This window comes from Sphaerodactylus townsendi, linkage group LG11 (genome assembly GCF_021028975.2).
Source record: "Sphaerodactylus townsendi isolate TG3544 linkage group LG11, MPM_Stown_v2.3, whole genome shotgun sequence".
Lineage (NCBI taxonomy): Eukaryota > Metazoa > Chordata > Lepidosauria > Squamata > Sphaerodactylidae > Sphaerodactylus > Sphaerodactylus townsendi.
The window spans coordinates 24449113-24473805 of NC_059435.1; the positions used below are offsets into that span (position 1 = coordinate 24449113).

A 24693-nucleotide genomic window follows, 5' to 3' on the forward strand; every position below is an offset into this window, starting at 1 on the left:
GTGTTCCTGTATTGCAGGGAGTTGGCCTTGATGGCCCTTGGGGTCTCTTCCAACTATGATTCTATGACTCAATGACATAACACATTTGCTCTGTTCCCTCTCCTTTCCAAACTCTGCTATTCCCAGGCACGGTCCCAAAATCTCCAGGAATTTCTCAAGCTGAAGTTGGCAACCCTACCTAATTGCCAGCACAATACTAGCCAGAGGTGAGACTATCTGAAGAAGAGTTTGGATTTATACCCTGTCTTTCTCTTCTGTAAGGAGACTCAAGGTGGCTTACAAACTTCCTTCCCTTCCTCTCCCCACAACAAACACCTTGTGAGGTAGGTAAGGCTGAGAGAATTCCAAAGGACTCTGGATTACAACTCCATGATCTCTATGCTATTGAGCAAAGATTGGAGTTTGCCTTGAACCCTGACTGAATCTTAACCTAGCTGCTGAGCCAGGGAAACTCTGCTTTTACTGATATCTGCTCCTTGAATATTTGGTTGTTTTTAAAACCCCATGAGGTCTTGGCCTTGGCAGTCTTTTGGAACAATGAACTTCCTAGCTTTAATTGTGTCTGTGTAAAAGTAACAATGCATATCAGCTTGAAAGTATTTTTTTCCCTTTTTTTCACTGGAAGATATCGCATACTATTGATTTTGGTCAAGTTAATTTTGTGTGGGATGTTCTTGTTGTTCTTGTTTGTTGTTTTTAAATAGAGATAAGGCCAGCAGACCATAATCCGGAGATGGATGAATGTGTCTACAGTTAATTAGGCACAGTATTGATTTTCCTGGATTTTTTTTTAATTAACTGCTGGTCCGGTGGATGTGAACTTGTCATTAGCTGGGACTCAAAGAACAATCTTTGGTACACTTTCAAAAGATACACATTGGAAGCTGAAGAGAGATTAGTTGGCAGATATGGCATCGCAGAAGAAAAAGTCAGAAAGAGAAAAATGAGGTGAAAACTTTGGACCTCCCTGCCCTTGCTAGAATAAAACCAGTTTGAATCTTGATGTTCATATCATTTATAAAGTATGAACAGTGACAAAAGCAGTTTGCATAAATTATAACAGATGCTTGACTCTTATGGATATGTGTGCATACTATATAAAGTAGAGGGCTCTTTTTAATATGAGTAATTTATAGCTGGCTTCCATGCATAATTTATACACATGAGTTATTTTTACCCTCACGGTGCTGGAAATGTACCTGGAAAATCCAGGATGAAACGAAGCCATTTTTAAAAATTTATTAATAGCCAGCTGAAAAATTCAGACAATGTTCCAGATGCTAAATGGAAAAACACTGCCCTTCCCTGAGATTTGAGAACCCTAGAGAGATGTTCCCATCCTTCCTGCTCCTACTATGTTAATGTTACTTACCATTTGACATAGTAAATAAGACTTGGTTCTCCACAGAGACGCTGTTACCCAAACTGAACCCAAAGAAGTGGAGAGTAGCTTTAAAAGGGTTCCGGAAAAGAATCATATGAGATCTTGTAGCCTTTGAATTCCAGGGTGGGTCTCTATAGAGTAGGCTGACCAGACGTCCCGCTTTTAGCGGGACAGTCCTGCCCTAAAACAATTTGTCCCGCATACCGTGGGTTTTTTCAAGTGTCCCGATTTTTGGAAGGCTGCCGCACTGCCTTCTGGGGCGCAAGGCAGTGCGGCAGCCTCCCGTGCACGCGGCCGCAGGAGCGCACGGCCTTCTGGGGCGCTCCCGTTTCCCGCCCTGTCGCGCCCGTCCCGGTTCACAAAGGTGACCTTCTGGTCACCTTACTACAGAGGTACCCCAAAGTAAAATTATGACTCAACAAAATGTGTGTGAGAGAGTAATTGTAACCACAAACAAATAACTTTATACAAAATAAAATAAAAAAGAATAAAAATATTAAGAACCTACACTAAGCACCTGAGAACTGATTCCCTAAACAGTCACACACGTACATGCAAACACCAGCACTGTATAAAAGGGACAATTAAGAAAAAGTTTTAAGGAGTGAGGGAGGCCAATCTTAAAGTTGGGGCTTGAGGCCTGGAAAGGTCTGGGATAGATGCAGTGGAGATCCAAGGAGCACAGTGAGAAGAAAAAAGCCTACAGACTGCAACAGGGGTTCTCAGAAGGAAGCCAAAGTTCTGACCAGCAGAGATTCCATACCAGAGATCTAAGGAACTGACTGCTGGATCTGGGGGTCCTTCTTTCAGGACAGGAGATCTCCAGTTTAAGTGGGGGTTTGACCTTTCTAACTTTGGCTAGTTTAAAGTTAACTGCTGTCAAGCTTTGGCAGGCAAAAATGGGGAAAATACCTTGGTTGGGCGATTGTGAGCCAAATCTGCATAGGCACCATGAGCCTGGATGAGGCAGCAGGATTGTTCTTTAATTAGGTTGAAGCAAGCTAGATTTGCATGGACTCAAATGTCTGGCTAAGGTCACATATCTCCTGAAACAGGAAGGAAGGCAAATTATCGTCTTGAGTTCTCTTCTTGATTAAATGAGAAAAGGAAGAGGAAGTGGCACATGGTTAATGAAACAGCAACATCCTTGAGCTGGGCAGACACCTCTGGAGCACGACAGGATATTGGGTGATGTCTCCCGTATTGAAAAGTCTTGTTAATGATAATGATATGCCACTGAGCTGGGGGAGATGGCACATATTCAGCTTTCCTTGCAGCAACACCTTCTTCATTTCTGGGTATTTCCAATATTATGGCTTGACCCAAGTGCCTTCTTGAGATTTTCCACGTTTCACATCCCTTGACATTTAGGCTATACAAGTGGGTGTCTATTAAAACAACTAAATCCAAAATAAGAGGGAAACCCTACTATCTAAGGGGTCTCAGCTGGAGGAGGGGAAGAGATCCTGATAACATCTCTTGCCCCTTTTTTACTGACATACATTGAATAACAATGAAGTGATTATTTCACCACAATATTCTAGGGCCTTTCCATCAATTTGGCCTTTTGTTTTGACATGTAAGGATTAGTTCCCATTTGCTTCATCTTGCTGCAACACAACTTGTTGTTTTTCTGTTTATGGAGTCATGGACATAGAGGAACCAAATCTATTGAGAAGCTCCACTGTATGCATTCCGCTGAAATGAATGGAAACTACACAAGCGTGCAGCAGCATTCATAAACATGGTCCTACATAGCCTGGAGATTTTCTGAGTCAAACTTGATTGAAAAGACTAGGGGTGTGTGCGTGTGTGTTGTGAGAACATAGCATAAGGTTCCAGAAAACAGCAACATTAAAATGTATGAGGGCTGTATAAGAGCACCACCATAGCCACACGCTGATATAGTTTATATTAAACTCAGGGGAAGTGAAATTCATTGAAAAGAAGACTCAATCTGAGTTGGATTGATTCAATCAAAGGAGCCACAGTCTTCAGCCACAACTTACAAGACCTGAGAAAAGCTGTTAATGATAGGACGCTTTTAGAGTCATTAATTCATAGGGTTGCATAAGTAGGAAGTGACTTGATGACGCTTAACATACATACACAAATTCAGTGGGACATGAAGGAGAATTTTGCAGTAGATTGTGTCCTGCTGTTGTGCAACTACAGTTCATCTAGATAAAATGTGTTTGTGCCCAGCTCCCATTTACCTCAATGGGTTCTGCATAGAAGAACAGGTAGACTATGTCCCACAAGAATACTTAGATTAGCTTGTCTTGTGCTCGGGATTTGCCTCGTCACATCTAATTTAAACCCTGAGAATCAAGAGGTTCTTAATCAAATGTCTTTCCCTATCAACTTTAAAGTGCTTCTTCTAAATGCTACAAAATGCAACCTGACCGATGTTAAACACCCAAACAGAGCATGTCAGATTGAGAACACAGAAAGACTTGATGGAAGCATAATAACAGCATTAAATCTCCATCTTCTCAGAAGCGACTTTCTCTCCTCAATTTTCCATTAGGGTTTGTGTAAAAGATAAGAAAACGTTTAGATCAAAGTTCGTGCTGTGATACGGGTTTCTTGTTTGGGTACACAAAAGCATTACTTCAATGCCATTTTCTTGCTACTCACTGCTTAGCAAACAGTAATTAAATCGAACTTGCTTCCATATCTCTTCTGTGCTGTCCTGTGCTGGAAATTGTAAATAAAATGTTTATAAAATATGGATTGGAAACAAATAGACAGCTATGTTATTTTATCACAGAAACGGACAAAATGATTCAAATAAATAGTGCACCCCTATGGACGTGTATTCAGATGTAAGTCCAGTTTTGGGCAATTCTCTTCAAGTTTCTAGGCAAAAATATTAATAATCTTAACTATATATATACTCAACTGCATCCCAGTCACTGAAACAGCGAATCAGCAAAGACGAATATCCTTGTCCAATGTAGAGTTACTTCAAACTAAGGCCCTTCCCGCACAAGCCATTTACATCATTTCCAGTTCACTAATGGAACATTTTCTCCATGGAGTTGTGTACATTTTTCCTCCTGTTTAGTTTTGAAAATGTTTCCAAACAACTTTTTCTCTTTGTTTCTGAAAACAATTTTAATGCATTATTTTTCCGGAAACATTTCTGACCTAGCTTCAGTCACAGTGCGAACATACTTGGACCGATTTTTCCCCCTGCCAAAATAGCAAGCCATGATCCATGCTCCTATCAATATTTATTATTTTAACGCTCTGCCTAACGCTATGACTCTTGGCAGGTACAATAACACTCCATACGAGAACAGGTTATGCCAATGTAATATGGCCGTTGTAGAGACTGTTCAACATGTACTATTGGAATGTCCAATGTACGAGTCGTTACGCTCTATATACATCTGTCCATTGATAGAGAGCTCAAACGATGTTAGGCTACCATCTGTTATGAATTTTCTACTCAACGGTTCCTGTGATCTTGTTTGTGAGAATGTTGCAAGTTTTTTGAGGAACTACTTGGTCAGGCGCAATCATTGCCTACATAGTAGTAACGGCTAAATTATTTTATGTGTGCGTGAATGTTATTATTATTATTTATAATTTTTTATTCAATTTCTAGACCGCCCGATCCCCAAAGGGCACCGGGCGGTGAACAACATAATATATAAACAATAAAAAGGAGCAAATCCGGTAAAATGCAAACATAGGCTCCGTCAATAAAACATCTTAAAATACATAAAAACAGCGGCTAACAATTAGCAAATTAAACAAGAGGCGTCCAGGCTCAATTTAAAAACCCACCCCAAGAAGGGGGGGACGGCAGGCCCCTCAATATGAGGAGCTCTGTTGTACCAGTGCCAAAGCAGGAGCGGCTGGACACTCCAAAGGCCCGGTGGAACAACACAGTCTTACAGGCCCTGCGGAACTCACCAAGGTCCCGCAGGGCCCGGACAGTTGGTGGGAGGGTGTTCCACCAGGCCGGGGCCAGGGCTGTGAAAGTCCTGGCCCGTGTGGAGGCCAGCCGCATCATTGAGGGGCCGGGGACCACCAGCAAATTGGCCTCTGCTGAACGCAGAGGCCGAGTAGGGACATATGGGGTGATGCGGTCCCGAAGGTACCTTGATGTTGTGAATGTTCAACGCTGTTTTAATGTATTTTAATATTTTAATGTCTCAGTTAGTAGATAAACGCCCCTTTTTACTAACTCTGTAATTTATAATGCCAATAAAGGCTTTGGATTGGATTGGAATATTTATTGTTTATTGAGTTTTCTTTTTTTGGGGGGGTTGGGGAATTGAATCAGTGAAGCTATGGAGGATTGCTGCAGTGCTAGTGTGGAAAAAACAAAAAAAATTATGCCAGCCGGGAAACAAGTTTCTGAGGAAACTTTATAGGAGACTTTGAGGTTAATGATGGGATTAAAAACACTTTCAAAATGGGGTAAGTGTGGTATGCAGAAAAGCCCAAGGTCCATTGAAACCAGTGGTCTAGACTGTAGTAGTTTCATTCAGGGATGCACTGTCTACTGAATCTTATCTTGGCATCCATTTGATGACCATAAAATATAGTGCTACAATATAGCATGATTGTATTGACGATCAGTCAGATTAATTTCATTCAGTTGTCATTTATATGACAACATGGCCTGGAAGAACAAAACACATGCACAATTCTTGGACCCATTATTACTATTTCCGGCCTGTGGTTCAGGGGGTGGGATGGAGTGGAGTTCATAGACAGTAATCAGATATGGATTTATTCTCTTCAAGACTATTCTTGTAGTGGGAACCTGCTCCATATTGGGGGGGAGGGGAAAGAGGGTTAAAATGTTTTATTCGTTTCTGGAACCAGCTTGATGGTTTTTAAATTAGAGGCCTTGGAAAAGTACTCTCTGACTCAGTCACTCAGGGTCCAAATTATATATAATTGCATGTACACTTAGAGAGAAAATCTGAAGTCCAAAGATGCTCAAGGCAATGGATTAAATGAGTGCTTTATCATCTCATTCTCATGTTAGATAGACAGACAGTAATAACAATACTTATAGCTACCTTAGCATACACTTGATGATTCCTTGGGCCTATCAAAAAACAATTGTCCATGTAAGCAGTCATTCTCTCTGTTTCAGTCTCTATGGAGCACAAAATTAGAAAGCGGTGCCCTAAAGTGCAGTGGTGCCCTAAATTGCCTGAGCCCTGCCTCCCGTGATTGGGGAGGGGATGTGTGTGATGTCTAGCATGGGAACCTGGAAACGCTCTGCCAGCAGGCCAAAATCCTTGCCTGCGTTAAGCCCCAAACTGCTGGCCAGAAGGAAGGGGGAATGACCTAAGGAATTTTCCCCACATGCCCCCTGCAGGACAGTAATGAATGTAGGGTAGGAGGGGGGATTGCTAGCCCCCGTGCCCCTATTCCCAGGGACCTCCATTACGGCTCCAAGCAGCCAGTACTGGGTTCAGTTTGCCTCACCCCTCCCGGCAAAGCCCCGCCAAGTCCACAGCTGCTGCCACCAAACTCCACTCCCCCCTACCAATAGACAATCTAGCGACGATCCTCCACGCTGGCTGTCCGGGTGCAGAGTGGGCCCTGGGCTTTATATAAGCCCTGCTGGGCCCACTCTGATGACGTACTCTCCCGCATATCGTGAGAGAACGTCACCCAATCAGGGCCCTGACCCTTGTGCCCGCACAAAACCAGGCCTGAAACTGCCTGGTCTTTTGCACATGCTCGATCAGGGCCCGGGCTGCCCAGAGGCTGGATCACCTCCCCATGCTGCACCATTTTGCTTTCCTGTGCCTTCTGTCAATAAACTCTTTGGCTATGGCCAATTTTCTTATCCACACAAAATGTTGTCTGGTGTCTTTTTTCATCTGATGGGGGTTTATGTGAGTTGAGCAGGAAGGGCTGCACCTCTGCCTGCAATGCATATTTTTTTTATTTGCACCAGTGGGATGCATATGATAGAAATGATATGGTCTTACTGTACCAGTCAGTCTAGCTGGGCCCTCATCAGCTGTATTGGAACAACTCCTCCCCCTCAACGTTATGGACAGACAGTTGGAGGCAGCAAATCTCTGAATACCAGTGCTGGAATGCAAAATCAGGGGAAGACCTCTGCCTCTATGTTTTCTTGCTGGCCCTATGTTTTCTTGCTGGTTACTGTGTGAACAGGATGCTGTACTAGATGGACCATTGGTCTGAACAAGCAGAGCTCTCCTTATGTTCTTGGATCTGTGGAGAACTGGGCAACGAAACTTTTTCCAGTCCTCATGTATTGGAAGATTTTCTATTGAGTACCCAGTAGCCTCCTAATAATCCTAGCCCTCATTCTCCTCCTCCCAGATAGGTATGGAAGAATATCATTATTGCTTTCGTATGACCTGTTAACTTCTCTCTCCTGAAACCTGTATCGATGAATCATACGATTAAAATTGCCTAAGAGGAAGGTATTTATGGTTTATTTACTTAGAAATTGTGTACACTGCCCTTTCAGAACTGGTCTGAGGTAGCTCACAACATAACAATTTTGATAAGTCAATAAAATAATAAAACGGACAAGACAACAAAAACATTAAAATAGGCATGTTAATAAAACCAGGTCAATAACAATCTTACAAAACATAAAAGCAGTATAAACTGAACCCAACAATCTAAAATTGTATCATGACAGTCCTTAGTGAAAGGAATTGGTTCCCCTGAGTTGTAAGCCTGGGTAAATGTAAATGTTTTGGACTGCTGCCTAAATGAAAAGTGGCAAGCATCAAGGAACAGGGCATGCCAAAGATGCCACCAGTGAACAAGCTCTACCGACGGTCACCACCTTCTTCACTATTGGAGGCAGGACAGCAGAGAGCAGGACTTCAGAAAAGACTTTTAACTAGTGGGTTGAACAATGTGGGAATCGGTGACCCTTCAAATGTTTTGCCAAGTGAAATCTGTATTTTTTTATTTATGTATTGATGCTCCAGTACCTCTGAATGCTTTAAAAATCTGCACATAGTATTTCATCATAGCATGGCAATACAGAAGCAGACCTCAAGCTCACGTATCCTTCTCCTTCTATATCCAGCAATTCCTGCCTGCCTTCTCCTCATAACTCCCTATTACTTCTGAAGAAGCAACCAGCAATGTGCTAACGACTGTGTAGTAGTAAGTGAACTAGGTTTACTAACTACTTTCTCCATAATTTCTGGTTGTGACCACCAGAGGAAAGTACCCTGTGGTGGCTGTCTTGAACTATACAGAGAAGGGGAAGTGTAACAGAGTACATTAGAACAGAATCATATTAATAATGCATTGTGAGTTTAAAATTAAAGCTGTCTGCCTGCCTTTGGCTTTTAATACTTTAATTACTATCTTTTCCAAAGTCTAGCCTAGAGTCAGATCAACATAAGGAGTCAGATCAACCAGTACTTTCACATCAAGTACGTTTATTGCATTGACTCAAAGTAGTAGGAAACAACAAACACAAACACTGTAAAATCACAACACAAACAGTTACATTGCCAGTTGTAGTACAAAGTTCACAACCATAATAACAAAGATGAAATTAGTAGCATATTTCATAACAATAAACTACATTAATAGAGGTCAACTTTATCCTAGGCCGTTTCCGCACGGGCATTTAATGGCGGCCTGGAGACGGCAAAAACGCCATCTCCAGGCCACCATTCACACAGGGGGCGCAGCTGCATCGCAGCCGTGCCGCCCTCACGCCGCCTAATGGAGCAGGCGCGCAGGGCCGGGGGGGCGTGTCCCCAGGCCTCGGCAACGTGCCGGAGGCCCGGAGACACGCCGGGTCAGCCGGGCACCAGCGCTCGCGCCGCCGCCGTCCCGGCTCTTTCCAGGACCGTCCATGCGGACGGTCCCAGGGTCGTCGGGTCGGCGCGAAATGCGCCGACCTAGCCGCTTCCGCCTCCGTGCGGAAACGGCCTTAGTCTAAGCAACTGTGGCTACAAACTTTGCCATTTGCAATGTAATCGGTTCATTTCCAATGTTATCCTTTTATTTCTATCCACCAATAATTTCAATGGAAGGGGTTTTCATCTGCAGAGTGTGGTTTCTTCCTGCAGCTCCACTGCAGCCCCAAATGTTGCTCAGGGAGACAGCGGGTCCCCAGGAACAGCATGAAGGGGATCTGGAGAAGGAATCTGCTGAAGGAAGTTGGAGTGAGCCAAACCCCCCTCCCATCTGTCTGTGGAAATCTTCTGTGGGATTGTGCTGGGGATATGACCAATACAGTGTCTTCCATCCAGAGTACTTAAAATCAATAAAAGGGGATTCTATCTTTATGTAGCATTTATGGACCTTTGTACAGCATTTCATTCAGTGCCACAAAAGTGCCTCTGGGCAAAATTGGTTTAACATCAATAGGTAAAAGTCTTCTAGCATTAATTTATAAACTATATGAGAATACAATTGCACAGATCTGTTATGGATCAGAAGGGCAGCTCTCTGACCATATATTTCTTTTGCAAGGTGTCAAACAAGGATATCATTTAGCCCCTCTGCTATCTTTATGTGAACGATATGATGCCTCATCTGCAAAAAACAGTGCTCAGTGCTCCTGCACTGCTAACCATGATATTGTTGTTCTGCTTTATGCAGACGATACTGTGTTATTATCCCAGTCAGAAGTTGGGATATATAAGTTACTGCATACATTTACCAAACCCTATTCCTGGGAAGGACAATCAGTGAATGATGAAAAATCTAAAATTATCATCTTTTTTTAAAAAAAACCCTACATTAAATGGAAACTATGAATGATTAATGAGGAAAAACTTGAACAGGTAGCACATTTTAAATACTTGAGTGTAATGTTTAGTAGCAACCTCACTTGGAAAAGCTATTTTTTATTCTGCTAAAAGAACTGCTGGGGTAAATATAAATGCTGTCATACAGTTCATTTATTCCAAAGGGGGACAGAATGCTCCTGCAGCAATTGAGGTCTTTAATGTTAAGGTTATCCCACAGGTTTTATTTGGGGTAGACATTTAGATTAATAGTGTCAGTGAGTCTATTGACCGTCCACTTCTATTTTTCTCTGGATAGCAGGAACTGTGCTCCAACTGGGGTTCATGAGGACACATTGGAGTCCAGGGCCGGATAAGTGTCTTCAGCTTAAGACTGAAGGTCTTCTTTTCAGTGTTCTATTCCCAAGAGGTCTTTTACATTTACTGAGATTCCTTTAGAAGTGTATGGGAGAAATGTATGGATGATTGGTTAGATTTTTTTGTGGTTTCTCTCCTGTTGAGGTTATGGATAAGGTTATTCTGAAGTTATAAGATTGGTTCGGAAAAGGGTTTTGGAGTTTGATCACACCAGCCCAAAGGCCTATGCAAGGCATGCATGCTCTGTTTTTGCAGTGGGTATTTCCTCCTCTTTGATTCTCACCTGTATCTAAGGCCATTTCCGCATGGCCAAAAAACACCACCCCAGAGACAGGGAAAAAACGGTTCCTGGGGTGCTGTTCGCACAGGAGGCGCTGCTGCATCACAGAAGCGCCGTCCTGGCTCCCCCCAAGCTGTGCAAAGGTGCCATTTTTTTAAAGTGCCATCTTCAAGCTGGCACGGTGCGAAATGCATGGGAAGACATCACTTTTCCCCTCCCTTCCACTCACCTCTTCTTCCAAGGTCGCTCTGGAGGGCTGGAGGGACATGCCCATGCTGCCCTCCAACCCCTGGAGGTCCCTCCAGCCCTCCAGAGTGACGCTGGAAGAAGAGGTGAGTGGAGGAGACTGAAGGAGCTGCCTCTCTGGCTGGGGAGACAGTTGGGGCTGCTCGCATGCTACAGTGCGAACAGTCCCCGAACCTCCACAGGCATAATTTATGACAGTGGAGGTTCATTTCCACCGCTGTGTGGAAACAGCCTAAACCTCCTTACAACACGTGGACATAGGTGTGCTTTAGTGTTAGACAGACTAAATGTCTTGCCAACTGCAGAGCTCAGGGACACTTCACCAAAACTCCATATTCCGACTGCTACTGCTGCAAGGCAACTGGAGTAACAGAGACCATAGATCACTTCATCTTCATCTTATTCTGTGATCAAGGGACACCACTGTGGGCACTTTTGCACATGCAGAATAATGCACTTTCAATCCACTTTCACAATTGTTTGCAAGTGGATTTTGCTATTTTGCACAGTAAAATCCAGCTGCAAAGTGCACTGAAAGTGGATTGAAAGTGCATTATTCACACACACACACACACAAAGCCTTTATTGGCATCATACAGTAAAACAATTTGTAACCAGAAACGTTTTACAACCAGAATAACATAGTTACAACTCAAATAACCATCATTTAATATAAAAATCTCCCTTAGCAGATGTGCCAATTATATCCAACAGAAACTTGGCAACTAATTCAGAAAAATCCTGATTTGATCCATCCAGGAAATACTTTATCCTTTGATCATCTGTCATATCTACATTAAAAGATGTAAACAATGGTCGATACTTATACCTTAAGCATTCCCTATTTGGACAGTGAAACATGATATGCTCTAGTGTTTCTACTTGTATGCTGTTGCAAGGGCATAATCTTTCGGTCTTTGGTATTTTTTGGAATCGACCCTCGAGTAGAGCAGATGGCAAAATATTGAATCTTGCTAAAGAGAATGCACGTCTCAATCTAAAATTAATCATATAAAGTAAATAATGAGACATACAACCCTTTGCTTCAACTAGTGATTGATTTAGAGGTGAGCAAGTTGAATTTGCTGCTATTAAAGATCTTTGATAATCCCATTCAAGGAATTGTTCTTTTAACAATTTTTTTGCCTCTAAATAAGATAACATTGATATTTCATCCATAGATATGCCAATTTCTGTAATCTTATCAACTATTTTATCATGCCAGCTTGAAGTGTTAAGTTCAGAGAGCAGTAAGCATGTGAAACTGCCTGGCTTGGAATGACGGTGGATTTTTAACCAGTATATAGTTGCTCTAATCCAAGCCAAGGTAGTTAAGGAACATAGGCCTAGTTCAATGCGTAAGGCTGCATAAGACACGCAGTTGGGGAAACCCATAATCCTATGCAGAAATTTAGAGTGTAGAGTGTTGAGACTGGTGTTTTGGGCTAAGAAAAGGACTGGAAAGCCATAGAGTAGCTGCGGAACTACTTTTGCATTGAATGCCTTGATTACTAAGTGCATTCTTCTGCATGTGTGAAGGTGCCCTCAGAGACCTCTGGATTGCACCTGTCCTGAGTAAATGTCAACTTCCTATCAAATCCCACGTGAACTCTTTTTCCGCTAGCAGACACCTACCTGGAAATAATAGGTTGCCAAATTTCTATCACTTGTTGTTTCCCTGTGCTGTTGCAGAGATGAGTTTTAATTTGCCACGTTGTCTCTTTATGTTTACTGTTTTGTATTCTGTCTGGTATTTGCTTTTGATATTGCTCAAGGCCTTTGGTCAGAAGAACATGACAATAAAAGGAAAGGAAAAATCAATAAAAGGTCTGGAATGTAGCAAATTAATATCTGTAGTGTTATAATGTTTAGAACAGTGGTTGGAAATAGGCAGATTTTGGTCTTCTGGGTAGATCAATATCCAGAAGCCTACAAGCCAAATGCTGGGGTATCACATAGTGCCAGTCGGTTCCATGGATTCTCACAGATATTTTATCTGCTATAGACTTGGTCTTTCCTAGTAAGACATTTTACCTAATCAGGAGACTATATCAGAATAATTTAACTTAAATTAGTTATGAGTAAACTCCTGAATGTGCTGGAAGGGAAGGGTCTCCTGCTTCAATGACAGAGGAGGTCTTGATAAGTGAGTCAGACAGCTAGAGGGGTCAAAACACTGGACATTCTTTCTCTACTGCTCTGACACTATCCCTTGAATATATAAATTGATACTCTCAGGGAACTTCCTTTCTTCCGGCTTCTCCTCCACCTCTCCACCATTCGTGCACACACACTTCTTCATCACTCATCAAGTGGAGAGAGTTGCAGACAGCATCTCTCTCCATCCAGCTAGTTAGAATAGATAACCCATCTCTTTTCCAGCTCTAGAATGGCATTCTCTAATAAGGACTCCTTATATTACTTTGAAACTACGAACTAGCTCTGACTTGCTTTTGTTCTCAGCTCACATGCATACCTGGGTAAGCTCCGCTGTGTTTGGCCTCTGTGTTCTCTGCTGTAATGAAAAGGTATCTCTAATCAGAAAGAAATACCAGCTGATTGTGCAGTGCTTCTGCTTTGTAAATTTAAAACACATCACTGAATCTCAAGGATTCTGATTTTTAAAAAAGCAAACTGCACATATTTCTAGCATAAAAAGCATTGGAAGGAATGGAATGTGTAATGTTGCTTAAAGGTAGCACAGACTTTGGTGTCTCAGGGGAGGGCAGTAGAGCATTAGTACTGGGATAGAAAAGGTGTTCTCTGAACTTTCCTTTCTTCACTCTTGGTGCTGTCCCTTTATTACCCAGAGTGCTGCTTTCAGATGTTCCTTCCTTCTGGTGACTTCCCTTCTCTCTTTGGTCGAATCCCCACTTGAAAATTGCATGCAGATCAAAACCCGTTCGTTGTGAAACCGTGTCCTCCTCATCGGAGTTTCTCCCTCCCCACCGCAGCAAGCACACCGCAGACACACCTGGTTACCGAACTCTGTCTCTTAGCAATCCCCACTACCAGGCTATCTTGCTTTGCCGGTCTCCCCTGATTGGCTGGCGTGCCTTGATGGGGCGGGACCTTCCCCCCCCCCCACGGAAATGTACCTTGTAGGAGCGTGATCAAAAAACCCAACGTGTAAAAGTTTAACGTTTATTTTTTTACGAACAGTGTGAACAGTTAATTGTTTACCTTTGTAAACCGTTAACGATTCAAAGTTACACATTTGACTGTTTAATGTTTTTCTGCATCCCCTTCTGCTGGCTGATCGCAAAAGCAAAAATGAAACTGAAGACAAGGAAAGGCTGTGTGCGCATAGCAACAGCGCTGGCAGTGCTGATTGGTTGCCTGAATTCCACGTCACACTCCACAGCGGGAAACGAGTCAGGGTTTCAACCCTTGTCCCTCCCCTCAGATCAGCTCTGAACCGTGTCAATGGGGTCCATGCCACTTGCAACCAGGTTCTGCCGAGACACGGGAGAATGGGGAGAACGAGTGCCAGAAACGAAATCTGCTGCAGAAGCAATGGGGAAGTCATCCCCGAAACCTGGTTAGTTTGCGTTCAGAAACCTGGGTAAGAAGATAGTGGGGATTCGACCTTTCTCTCCCTTTGTCCATCAGGAGGGCTGGACATGCCTTCTACAATCTGTCTCCACCCTAGCTAGAAGCCTTTACTCTGCCTTTCCTATCCAGTAAGAAGTTCTCTTACAATCAGGAACTTCTATTTCTTTTCTAAGTAGCAAGCCCAAGTGTGGACTTATTCTTCAAGCAGCCAGTCTATAGAATTGGGCAGTTCAGAGACTCAGCTCTGCTTTCAAAAGGGAGCTAACTTGGAAGAGGGGAAAGGGGAGAGAGGAAGAACATTCTGTGAATTACTACACAATCTTATGCAGAGATACTCTGATCTAAGACTACTGACTTCTGTCAGCTGACTGGAATTATTCTGCCCAGGATTACTCTGTTAAGGGCCTTGAATGTAAATGCCCCCTGTTTCAGAAATTACACAAGAGTGCCAGAGTATACCTTCTAAGGTCGTGGTGGTGAACCTATGGGACTCCAGAAGTTTATGGACTACAATTCCCATCAGCCCCTGTCAGCATGGCCATGGGAATTGTAGTCCATGAACATCTGGAGTGCCATAGGTTCACCACCACTGTTCTAAGATCACTAAAGGCAATTGGCTTCCAAGGTCATACAGTAGATTTATTAAGTTGAAGCCATAGGCCATAACATTGCAAGCATGTACACACAATTAAAACAAATCAATTAATTTTTTTTAATTGCAATACAAAATTATACCTTTACAGTAACACTCAGCCAAAAAAAGAAAATGCATAATATAAATGCTTAGGTATCCTAATAAGGTCTGATGAAAAGATAAACATATATTATTAATGTACTGTTCCCTCTGGGTTAGCACAAATAAATTTCCTCCTTATCCTAGTTGACAGAAATGTAAAAGTAGCAACCATATGGGTAATAGTTGGATTAACATCAGTGATAAGAAAATCAATACAATCTTTATCAGATCCAGAAAAGTTTATTAAGACATGATTCATCTTGATCTGGAAGGCTGCGTATATTGGGCAACATAACAAATAATGAATAAGGTCTTCCATCTTGCCAAGGACACAGGGACAAAGGCATAGGTCCAGAAAGATTTTATCAAAATCTGCCCCAACGAACAGCTGTAGGCATAGAGTGGAAATGTGCCTCAGTAAAAACTTTGCTTAAAGAAAGACTGGAAAAATCTGATAGATACCCGAAGTAAATTTTCTCAACCTTATAGTAAGAGTACCACATACAGTATTTAGAATTTCGAACTAGGCCAATATCACATAATACCTCTTTTTCAGTCAGCTTTTATGGATTCTAAAAGGATTTCAGGATGTAACTGACTTGAAAGTATACAGTATAATTGCTGGATAGAAGACAATAACTCAGTCCACTGCTTCTCCATCATGTAAAAATGAAATCCAGATTAAACCCAATGAGTATCAGGAGCATTAAAGAGTATAATTGCTTTTTGGACTGTATTGTTACAGTGCAATGTGATCCTACAAGTTGCTTCAGTTTAAGCCCATTGATTTCATCTGGTTTAGCATCTGGAGTAACTCTGCATAGATGTGCTATAATAGTTGCTAGGATGAAGATCTGGACCATCCTCAGAATGGAAGCGTCATTTTAACTATATAACCAGCCCAATTTTTCAAAGACATGAAAAGTCATTCCAAGTTAATATGTAAGATGTCCCTGAGCATTTGGAGTAGAAAAAAAAATCTTCACAGACAGCAAGGCCTAAATTCTATTCAGGAGAACTAATTACTAGTAGGAAAATCTAATTAGGACAGAGCATTTAGGGCATAGAAACAAACGACTGAAATGATTGGGTGTATCCTTGCCTAAGGAAAATACTCCACTCAGTAACGTTATAGTTCATGACATTCTCTCCCCTACACTCTGCAGTCCTTCAGTTCACTGCAATATTGCCTAATTACTCTCTTGTCGGCAGCTATTTGCAGTAGCAAATTGTACTAATTTTGAAAAAAAGCCCCACCAAATATAAACTTTGTGTTGTTTTGTTTGGCATGCAGACGCTTATATACTTTTGATTAATGACAGTACTAAAGCATTGTAAAATAAGTTCCCTTGGGCCTTGGAAGTGGACAGTTCCAGGCACTGCACTGCTTTCTGAGCTCTCCTGAGATAAGAAGAAGAAGAAGAAGAGTTTGGATTTATATCCCCCCTTTCTCTCCTGCAGGAGACTCAGAGGGGCTGACAATCTCCTTGCTCTTCCCCTCTCACAACAAAGACCCTGTGAGGTGGTTGGGGCTGAGAGAGCTCCGAGAAGCTGTGACTAGCCCAAGGTCACCCAGTTGGCGTGTGTGGGAGTGTACAGGCTAATCTGAATTCCCCAGATAAACATCCACAGCTCAGGCGGCAGAGTGGAGAATCAAACCTGGTTCCTCCAGATTAGATACACGAGCTCTTAACCTCCTACGCCACTGCTGCTCCTTGTGGAGCCAGCTAGCTAAGTGAGTGAGTACACGGCAACTTTCAGTTTGTTATTAGACATTTGCCATGAACTGCTCTGCTTTTTAGCTGAGGCTGCGGAGAGTCTATAAGTTTGTCCTTTTAGGACTTGCCCACAGATTCCATATTGCGAAGAAAAATTAATAAAAATGTTCAGGTATGCATATGCCACATTGAGCAAATTAGGAGTAAAGCCTGTATATTTTGCAAAAGTGAAAACAAAACTGTATACATTATTTTGGCTAAGTAACTGAAAAACATTTGGACACACAGATTTTGCACATTGAAGTTAAGAGCATGGCCACATTTCCCCAGGTTTCTTGTATAATTACCACTTACTGGTTACCAATTAAGTATAATTGTACCACATAAAGATTATGGGACTATATTCAGTTTTAAAAGATTATCCGTGCATGTTTACACCTCATTTTCTTTGGGTTAGTTAAATCATCCCCATTTTACAAACTGACTTTCAGAATGTGCTTCTTTGCTTGCATAGTACCATATACTAACAGCAACAATACCTATTTTAAGAGTCAATCTGTCACAGTAGCTACAGTGTTGATTTTGTCATTGGTAGCCTCTGGACAAATCATTCCCATCCAGCCTCAGGCCTTTAAAACCAGAATAAGTCCACCTTGCTAGCATTATTTATTAATATTATAACCTGCCTTCCCATTGCTCCATTGGTTAATATTCAAGATAATTAATACAATTATAATAGTTTTATGAAATTGCAGGCCATTATTACAAGATTGTATTGAAAACGCCCTTCCCCTCCAATGCTTGCAATTCAGTGGTTACAGCAGGGTTTTGAGGACTGTTCATTATTTTATATTATCAACAGATGAATCCAAGAATCTTCCTCATTTGGAATCAGATCACTGACTGGCTACAGTTCTCCAGTCATAGCCCCCCCCCCCCCACACACACATGCAGAATAATGCACTTTCAATCCACTTTCAATGCACTTTGCAGCGGGATTTTCCTGTGGAATAGCAAAATCCACTTGCAAACAATTGTGAAAGTGGATTGAAAGTGCATTATTCTGCATGTGCGGAAGGGGCCTTAGGTAGTCTTTCATCTCACTGCTTCCTGACCCTTTTAACTGACGAAGATGAGAACTGAGCTCAGGATTGTGTGCCTGAACAGCTGATCTGTCAGACTTTTTGTGCCTAGTTATTGGTTTGCCAAGGTTGCCCTTATCTACACTGGCTGTCATCATCTCAGGTAGAGAACTTTCACAGCATCATCCTTTGGCTGGAGACACTAGGGACTGAATCAAAGACCTTTTGTATGCAAAACTGGATGCTCTACCACTGAGCCTCCTCCCCCCCCTCTCCGCAACAAATATTAAGTTATTGCCAATGACTAGTAGCTACTAGTATTCATTAGACCAAAGAAAGCAGACAGGCTCCCCTCTATCATAGGGGAGAGCTGCTCCTTCCCGGTTATAAACTAGCATTCCCGAGGCCAGAGACAGAAATAGAAGAAGCTAGGTACCAGTCCTCCATGTACAACTAGGAATTATTTCCCTAATAACTTTTCATTGTAATTGTATTGCCAGTTGAGAGTTGGTGGAGCTCTTTTGTGGTTCTCTGTTGTGAAAGGAAAGAGAAAAGCAAAGGCTTTAATCTAAGAGGGTTGTTTATCTAGAATATTTCTATCCTTCTTCCAAAAAGTTTAATGTAAAAGGCTGCATGGCTCTCCTTCTCCTTTTATCCTCACAACAACACTGTAATGTAGGTTAGGCTGACAGAAAGTGACTGGAACAGGGTAACTCAGGAATATAGTAGAAGTGGTTTGAAATTTGAATCTGGGGCTGCTTCCGCACGGAGGCGGAAGGGCTTGGGTCGGCGTACTTGGGACGCCGACCCGACGCCGTTCGTGCGAACGGTCCCAGAAAGAGCCGGGAAGACGGTGCCGCGGAGCGCCGTTGCCCGGCTGACCAGGCGTGTTCCTGGCCCTCCGGCATGTCGCCGAGGCCTGGAGACACGTCCCCCCGGCCCTGCATGCCTGCTTGAGCGTCGCAGGGCAGGGGGGCATGTCCCCAGGCCTCGGCGACGCGCCGGAGGGCCGGGGACCAGGTAAGTAAAGGGTGGGAGTGGGAGGGGGAGGGCACCTTGGAGCCGCTGCCATTCGCACGGCAGCGGCTCCAAGGCGGCATTTCCCAACAACCTCGCTCCCCGAGCGAGGTTGGGAAATGCCGGCTTCGCGCCGGTCGGGCGGCGCGAGGGCGGCGCAGCTGCCCAACAGCTGCGCCCCCTGTGCGAATGGCTCCCTGGGGATGGTGTTTTTGCTGTCCCCAGGCCGCCTTTTAACGCCCGTGCGGAAAGGGCCTGGGTTTCCTAGATCCTAGTTCAACTTTCTAACTACTGCACTATACTGGCTTTGAGACAGCAAGAAATGTAGGGAATGACAAATAAGTAAACTTACAAAAGTTGTTAAGATGATATAGTAAGAGCTGTAACACAATCTATACACTGAAAAAAATTGATGGCTAGAAAGTTTATTGTTTGTTGGCATTCAATGGCTGTTATTTTGGAGTGGGAGAGGCACACACATTATGCACTAATTTTTTTAAATGAAAAGCTCAATTCTCAAGCGTTTTTGTTTGTATTGGCTCCATTGAGATGACTGAGGGTTATGCTTAAAACTTAAATGACCTTAATAAACATGTAAAAACAGGAGCAGAATTGCAAAACAGCATTGTACAAATAACGCAAAAGGTCATTTTTTTTGCCTTCATTTTTCTTTACAAAGCATAAACTTAGACAGGTTTGTTTGGGTCAGTTCTATATACAGCTTTGCAGAATTTTATTTCCTGGGAAAACATGTTTATGCAAGGCATGTGAGGTAAGACATTTAAAACAGAAGAGGAATAAGGAAAATAAGAGATGTATGATCAATGTGGCCATCCAGTGCTTGACTGTTCAGATCAAATGAATATTTTTGCCTCCACTAGATGTTTCATAGACAGGAAATGTCTAGAAAGCCATTGAGGTCATGGAATAGGAACATTTAGGGGTCAATATGGCTGCCTTTCATGATTAGATATCCTGAGATCAGTACTGCTACTACTGCTAGCACTACAATTTCTACTACTACTGTTAGGAGCCAGTGTGGTGTAGTGGTTAAGAACAGTGGACTCTAATATGGAGAACTGGGTTGGATTCCCCACTCCTCCAAATGAGCAGCAGACTGTTATCTGGTGAACTGGATTTGTTTCCCTGCTCCTACACATGAAGCCTGCTGGGCTAGTCACAGTTCTCTCACAACTGTCTCAGCCCCACTTAACTGCGATGAGGAAAGGAAGGGAAAGGAGTTTGTAAGCTGCCTTGAGATTTCTTACAGGAGAGAAAGATGGGGTACAAATCCAAACTCTCCTTCTTCTTCAACTACTACTAAAAACAACAACCAAAAGTTAGATGCAGCAAGAACTAGAGGCAAGTGGAACTAGCAACAGCAATTCTTGATCTATTACATTTTATCCAAACTTTCTCCCTGGTGATCAGGGTAGTATAAATTAATTTTTCATCCTTCATTTTGTCCTCACCGCAGTCTTACCAGCTCAAGGTGACTAAATGAGCTTCATGGCATAAGGGATTTGAATGGGTATCTTGAATCTTAAAACCCATGAGTAATCTCCAGGCAACCTGGTTCAGGGGGTGGGGGGAATTCCATAATATAGGTGCCATAATAGAAGAATCCACAATAGAAGGAGCCATCCAACCCACCAATAGAATAGGTCTTCTGACATGGATCTCAGGGACTGGGCAGGTTTATATGGAAGTGAGAAGTCCTTAAGAGTTCTTGACCCCAGATTTTTAAGTCTGTGGAAGTAAGAACCCGTAATTTGAATGGTGCCCAGAAAATGAGTTGTAAGGCCATGAAGTTATTTCAAAAAACTGGCAAGTTGTATTCCCAAATTAGGATTGCCAACTCCATTTTGAGAAGTTCTTGGAGATTTGGAAGTGGAGTCTGGAGAACAAAAATTCCAACCCTCAGCTGGTAATCTTTGAGTGCACTTGGAGGGCAGAGAGTTCTTAGAAGTCACTTCCTGTGTTGAAACAAAAACTAATATCATGACACTGTAGGAATTTCAAAAGTTCAGTAGCAAAATTCCTAGCAAATTCCTGGTCTGAGACTTCATGATACTTCATTTTACTGTTTTGGCCATGCTCTATTGCAGGAGATCAGGAATTTTTGTAAGATTGATAAAGACAACAAATATTTCTGTTACATTCCAAGCATTTGTTATCAAACCGGGGGGGGGGGGGGGTTATTACTGTTGGGTTTAGGTTTCCTCGTGGAGGGCTTCAGCAAAAAAATCAACAATATGGTTAACTAATGAGTCAAAGTTGGAAATTGTCTCATGTGGTGAGTCAATATTAACAACAAGAGAAACACGACTACTATGACTATGAGACCTAAGCAAGTCCTGGAGCAAAGCAGCCAAGTTGGAGGACCAAGTCAGTCTGGGTAGATACCCATCTGATGGCATACAGACTCCACAAGCTTCTCTACACTTGGATAGAACCAGACAGAGAGGGAGCTGATCCCCTAACAGGAAATCCCTGATTTGGAAGGTTTGAACCATGGATTTCAAACATGGAGAAACCTAACAGTAGTCAATAACACTACAGCCGGGAGAGGAGATGAATGTAAAGTCCTGGGAATGATCATAACATATTAGGTCATTTAGCCACAGTTTGTTGTGGTTAATAGCCAATTGAATTAGTTTTTTGCCGGTTGCATTGATATGATGGTCCTTAGAATTGTGAACGGAGGGTAGTAGAAGAGAGGGGGAATAGTCATCATCAAGCCCCTCATGTTCGAGAAAAGATAAATCAGCACAGATTCTTGAATTAAAGTCCCCCAGTAGTAGGATTTCACTAGAAGGATAGTTAGATTCAAGTTCCTCCAAAAAGGAGGATAGACTATCCCATAAATCATCTAGGGGTCCTTTAGGTAAACCAGACATACATTGATGAAGATCAATGAATTATTCTCCCATTGAATCAGGATAGCCTGAGCAATCTGAGAATGAGAGGCAAGTACTCTGGAATTGAGAGAGGTAGCAACCAGAGTGTAAAGACCTCCAGAAGGGGGACCAGGTCTACATGTTTCAGTTGCTGGGAGACAAAAGGATTAAAAACCTTTCATCCGTATAGTATGGAAGGACCAGGTCTCCTGAAGAAGGATTAAATCAGCATTTGTAAGGAAATCACAAAAATAAGAGTTCTGTGATTTATTTCTCTATCCTGAGATATTCCAAGAAAGGATGGAGAGCTTTGTCAAATCCTGGCATCACTTGGTTAGATTTGAGGCCATAATTTCAGAAGAATCATATTGGCGGCATCCATTGCCAAGTGTCCTTGCCAACATAGTCAAGGGTGCATGTGACTCTGAGTCCATAATAGAGCACTCGTCTGAAATGATATACGTTGTCTGGTTGAGTTGTTCAAGGGACTGCTAGGTTGGTGTATTTCAACTGGTACTTGAACAGAGGTGCCGGAGGATCGAGTGGTACCAGGAGTGTTGTCAAAATTTGAGGGGGGGCAACATCCGCAAAACCAAGGGTGGTAAAATCCGAAGGGTCACCTGTAAGTATGGGAAGTGCCAGCCCCAATTCTTCGAGCTCCTTGGCCCACGATTTACCCATAGATGTAGAAGAATGACCACTGCTCAATATTTTTTCAGACCTGAGATATACATCCATGTTCAAAGGAATTAAAGGGGGTTTGTGGCAGAATTTTAATATTGGAATTGGAGGCCCTTGAATTGGAATTGGAGTAGAGATTTGAATAGGCTGATATTGAATTTGTGAGCCTATTTTGCCTTCAAAGTTTTACTGTCACTTTTAAAAGTTTGTCAACTATGACAAAGGATCCAAGTCTCTTCAAGAATACTATATGACTCAAAATGGCATCTACCCACAATTTTGAGAATAGAACACAATTAGTATTTCATCAAATGTGTTTTCTCTCCCTGCTTTTTAATTCAGACTCTCTTCCTTTCGCTGCTCTTGTTTCTCCTATTAATGTAGGTATCCTTCCCTATATTTTTTATTAGTTTTATGGCAGTATCTTATATAAGTTAGCTTGTACTCTTCAGAGAATAGTAGGCAGACCTAAAATAGGTAGAATTTAAATCCTGATCCTAAAGACATTCATTCAAAAGTTAATTCTATTGATTTCAATTGCCCTTAATTCCAAGTAACTGTTTAAGAATATAAATGTAAGCTCTTAATTGTGTGCTTAAATCCAAATAATGTGTTTAAATCAAGAGGCTTTCAGTAGGAGGTCTTTGCAATGATCACTAAGCTTCATTGGAAGTGCTTTACTAAAACTCAATTAAATTAATGAGTAATTATTGACTGTGAAGACAAATATCTAAATTGTGGCTTGAAGACTAATATAACTGATACAGAAAGGTAGCAGTGAATGGACAGCCACTCAGTCCAAATAATACATATCATGCAGGTTTCAAAAAATACGTCACAAGGGGAACTTTTTTGTACTTATGCATTATTACAGCTCTCTTGTACTTATGCATTATTACAACACAAATTCATCCAATGAGATTGAAACCCAGTGTTCAGGGGCACTTAGAATTGCCAACTTTGGCTTATTTTTTTAAATGAACTGATAGAAATGTTTTAGTTGCATGGAGCAAACACAGTTTTTTGAAATAAAACTAAAACTAAGGTTATCAAAATATATGAAAGCCTTCGACAATATGAAAGCCTTCGACAACGTGAAAGCCTTCGACAATATATCAAAATATAGTTTGTCACTGAGATTGTCTGGAATATAGTTATCTGGGGAACAGAAAATGATAGAGTACAGAGTTTGCACAAGAAAGCAAAAGGACAATAAATACAAAAAGATTAATGTAATTTCCCCAAAGGATGTTTTGGAGTAACTTCATCGATTCAATTGTGCAAAGTATCTTGCAATATTTCAGTTAGGTGGCCGAAGGCTTCCAGATTATTTGATTCTAGCACAAAAGGCTCATTTATGTGAGCTATTACTTGGGTGCTGGCAATGTGTTTTTCCAGAGCAACTCAGTCATGTGACTGGCTTATCATGTACACATCCAACCAGGTCAGCCTGTATCGACTGAGGTAAAAAGAGGTCATCCCACTGCTGTGTGAATTCAGCTTGACTTTGTGAACACAACATGGGTCATAGGAGATAAAGTCGAACTGTGTCTTTCCTGAGATAGAGCTATTCAAATCCTGCATCATGAACAATCAAGATGTTTGCAGTAGGAAGAAACTATGCAAATACAGGAAATATTTCTACATATTGATGTGTTAACATTTCATGTTTTTGGAATCTTGGAGTGAACAACAGAAGTGTGATGCAGCATTGAGAAACATCAGATTTGACCTCATGACCATTGTGGTATTGTCTGGCATTGTTACATGCCCATAATATTAAAACAATGGACATGATGTGCAATTTGTCTGGTGGATACTGATAAGCGACTGGAGTCAGTTCAGCAAAGGATTGGATTGATTGGCAGTTCATTGAACATAGTCTGGGAAGAATCCTGGCATCACCTCTGCATGAAATTGGCCAGTCAACCTTGTAGCCCTTTTCTTTAGCATGCAGGGTAGTGAGAAAAATAGGATTCAAGGACCC

General features: G+C 42.0%; 1 pseudogene; it reads left to right on the top strand.

Annotated features, from left to right (window-relative positions):
- The first annotated feature begins 8121 nt into the window (after window positions 1-8121).
- The window catches only part of LOC125440600, a 108992-nt pseudogene continuing 92420 nt past the window's right edge, over window positions 8122-24693 (top strand).